The sequence below is a fragment of the Lissotriton helveticus genome, chromosome 2_1, assembly GCF_964261635.1.
Source record: "Lissotriton helveticus chromosome 2_1, aLisHel1.1, whole genome shotgun sequence".
Lineage (NCBI taxonomy): Eukaryota > Metazoa > Chordata > Amphibia > Caudata > Salamandridae > Lissotriton > Lissotriton helveticus.
In genome coordinates this window covers 789,901,526-789,905,483 of record NC_136059.1, presented here as the reverse complement: position 1 = coordinate 789,905,483, position 3,958 = coordinate 789,901,526, and the positions used below count along the sequence as shown (strand labels likewise).

General features: G+C 46.3%; 1 long non-coding RNA gene across 1 annotated transcript; it reads left to right on the top strand.

Moving 5' to 3' along the window:
- Positions 1-389: 389 nt before the first annotated feature.
- On the top strand, positions 390-975 carry LOC144819507 (uncharacterized). Its single transcript, XR_013607413.1, has 4 exons — positions 390-450; positions 539-600; positions 689-757; positions 863-975. It is a non-coding gene; the product is annotated as an uncharacterized LOC144819507 (long non-coding RNA).
- Positions 976-3,958: the final 2,983 nt, after the last annotated feature.

Genomic DNA, 3,958 nt, shown 5'->3' with positions numbered 1-3,958 from the left:
CTGTGAAGGACCTGTCAAAAACGGAGTGCTTATTAAAAACCAGGCTCGGGATAATTATGCCTCACATCGTCACTCTCATAGCAATGTGAAACGTGCAACTGGCGTACCTGTAGTTCTATTAGGTGCGCTGTCTCCCTCCCTTTGCGTGCTTCAAAAAATCAGCCCGGCTGGGTCTGATGTGGCGGTTCGTAAATTATTGCGCACTGCGGGGCGAAAGAGGGCAAAAGTTAACCACTCATGTCAAAAACGTTCTTTGAACGGGGCACGGTGTGCTGAAAAAAGTCTTAAATTAGTCTCGCGTTCTCCTACCTTGGTGCAGTCATCCCTCAGCTCCAGGCTCGAAATGGCTCTCCTCGCCTGGTTTTTAATAAGCACTCCGTTTTTGACAGGTCCTTCACAGCCCTGGATTTATTTCCAATATTCAAATGTGAAGCACGATACATCAATAAGGTATGAGAACGCTTTTGCTGGGATTTTAGTAATGGCACACTTTCCAATTGCAATGAATTAAGCCTAAAAATTCCCCCTTCTTCAATAGGATTGATTCTACTAATACCACGATCTCCTCCCTCCAAGAGGCGCCGGACGGTGCACGTGGAGGTATGTAAAACTAAGCCTTAGCACTGACCGCGAACAACATGCAGGTCAATGACAATGTTTATTGAGTTTCCGTTTGATTCATTTTCAGAAAACTGAATTTGAGAAGAACGCTAGCCAGTAGGCATGAACGAAAAGGCTGCCCGTCTTTTTGATAAAGGTAGTCCCTTATGATCCAATAAACATGATGAGTGTTATGACAGTAGAAATGATGAGGCAAACAGGTTGTCAATAAAACGTTATTGTTTTTTTGCATCCTACACAGAGAATTAACAAAGCCCTGATGAGGGTTCGACAACTTTCCACTCGAACCTGAAACGCGTCGACACTATAACAAGAGTCACGTTTCCATTCATTGATATGGCACTATAACAAGAGTCACATTTCCATTCATTGATATTGTTAAATATAGATTTATATCTTGCTACTCTTGTGATTCAATTTCGCTTTGTTTTCTGTTTACTTGAAATGTGAATATTTAATGTGTATGTTATTTGGTTTTACGTTTTTATGGATGCTTTTTTGTTAAATGTTTTCGTCCAAAATCTGTAAGTTTGGTAATGTAATGTAATGTTGTAAATGTATATATCTTCTTTTGCCTAGAAAAAACATGCACTTTCTAAAAAAGTAAATTAATGATTGATGGGTATAAATAAAAATACCTGACCAGGTTTGATTAATTGACATTTGGTCTTGTTATAAGAATTGCACCATTAAGATACGAGGCGGTCGGGCATTCTTTTGTTGTTTACTGAATACCCTCCCTTGCAGCATGTCCTCCACTCTCACAGCTTCCATCCAGACTGTGCCAGCTCCTCCATCAGTCTTTCCTTCACTGAAAGGCACCCACCACAAATGGATCTGGAGTACCGCCCCTTGTGCATGAGCCACACAAAGCGGTATGCAGAACCCCACCTTCCCTTATTGGCAGGATGTCACTTGTATTTAGAACTATTAGGAGACCTGCCAGCTCTTCCATGATGGTGCTCTGGAATATCTATGCGCCTATTGGTGTAGCAAGGGTTCCATGGGCCCTCATGCAACAAGAGGAAAGGCCTCCCTGCCCACAGGTTGGTGGTACAGACAGCCATCATTTTGGTCCAGAGGTCTCCTCATACCCCTTCTATGTGAACCACTGTTGCACTATTGGTAGCTACATCAGTGTCTGCGGCGAAGGTCATTCCGCATCTCAGTCCTTGAGATCACCGGAGTCCAATGTGGTCCCAGCATATTGTGATTTGTTTATACTGGAATGTTGGCTGTATTAGAGAACCTCATGTCTACACATATCCTCAACTATCCAGGTTGTTTGGCCAAGTAGGTGTTGATAAAGGGGTACACTGAAGGAATTGTAATGGCTTCTGCCTTCTCCAGCTTTTCCAGCTCCTCTTCCACCTTCTGTGTAATGTAGAATGAGACACATCAGTGTGTTGGCCACCAGCTGAAGCATGCTTTCTATGTGTGGACGCAGAAACCTCAATGTGTGCTTCCCTGCAGCCCGGGCTCTACTCTGTGTGCCCATTTTGAAGACTCGTTCTGAAAGCTCTTCATTATTTGCTGCTGATGTGAACGTCACCTCAATTGACAGCAGTGCAGCCCTTTGATAATTGTGTTCCTTGACCAAGAGGAAGTACTTTGATGCCCAGCTCTTTCAGAATCTGCTGACACGGCCTGAATGAGAGGCGACCTACAAGGATGTGTGTCCCTTCGATGAGGTGGTCAGGGAAATAACTAATTGCAAGCAAAATAATTTGGAATTTTGATTTTACTAGTGGCGCAAAATGTAAGTTGAGATCTTAATTGCTGCTTATTAGTTGTTCCTTCTTTCTCACCTCCACAATGCAGTTATATGTATTTAATTTACTGCCTTATCTGTTTACTTAAGGCCAGTCTCAGGAGTATTCGATTCCATCTTGGCTGCTATTAGGAAAGAAGAAATGGAGCAAGAAAGGTGGTTATGCAGGTGGGCCCAGCTGTCCCTAAGCCGTTGCTTGCACAACCATTGCTGAACTTGTGGGAAGCAGGGAATGCTCCTCCCCTAAGGCGGAGGAGCGTCGGCCCACTGAGAATGTCAAAAAAATAAAATGATAACTCATTGTTCTTATCATTTTATTTTTACGTCCTTGCTCAGCTGCGGTGGGCGGGGCTGCTCTGCTCACAGAGCAGGGGAGGGTTGTTTGCCCAATACTAGTGCACATGACGCCTTGGCCAGCCCTCTCGGGCCGGTCAAACCGTCATGTGCACTTTGTATGTTCTCCATGCAGGTTGCATTACAGCCTGCATGGAGAGCATGCCCAGCCTCCGATTCTCTGCCTGAGCGCAGATCCATGGCTCTCAGACCAATCACAACGCTGCATCGCAGCGTTGTGATTGACTATCGTGAGGCTGGGAGCCGGGTGCTTCCTGCCCCCGGCTCCCATGGAGCTTGCTTGCAGGGTCCAGCAAGGATCCTACCAGCCCTTTTTAACCACTATGCCAAATCGCATGGTCAACTTAAAAAAAGTGCCCCAATACTCAGATTACACGCAATTATATTGAAAAATATCCACTTTAAAGGGCATCAAAACTCTCAAAAGAGGTTTGGATTTTAAATTCAACTGGGTATTAGACCACCCAACCATTAAAAATCTAAGTTCACACTAAAACCTACAAATTAAATTGCTCTTTTGCTGGAACTGCTGCTGGTCTGCCGTTCTCTGCCCAGGCTGCCTCACGCTGACTGCTGCTAGGCTGCTCCTGCCTTGGGAGCAAGCCTAGTCAGACAGACAGCCTCTGCCTTAAGGTCTGCCCTAGGCCCCAAGGCAGCTACCCTAGATGCATTTTTTACCGCTTCCTGTCACTCACTTCCCGCCGCCCACCTCCCCAGCACCCCTCCCAGAACCTACTTAATGGAGGCCACAGCCTATCTGCGCATGGACCACGCCCAGGACCAGGAACTATGGCTCTTTGACCATAATTCCCATAGTCCATTGCTGAGGTCCATACCCTTGGCCCCAGACCTTAACTGCAACAGCACTTCGCCCGATCTATGGAAGGAGCCATCACCTGATACCGTTGCCGCTTCACCTGTACTGCAGGACCGCCATCCCGCACAGAAACTCTCACCACGCCCACCCAGAAGGCCACACACTGTCCAGACTTCTCCAGTGTGTCCTGCTCAAAATGTGGTCCCTTTGCAAGCACGCCACAGAACTCTGGGACACCATCGCCACCCTCACCACGACGTGATCTTCATGACCAAGACCTGGCTTAATGCTTCCTTAGCTCCCGACATCACTGCCGCAATGCCCTATGGCTAAAAGATGATCCATCGTGACCACAACAAGAAACAGCGGAGAAGCATAACCATAAACCACAAGGA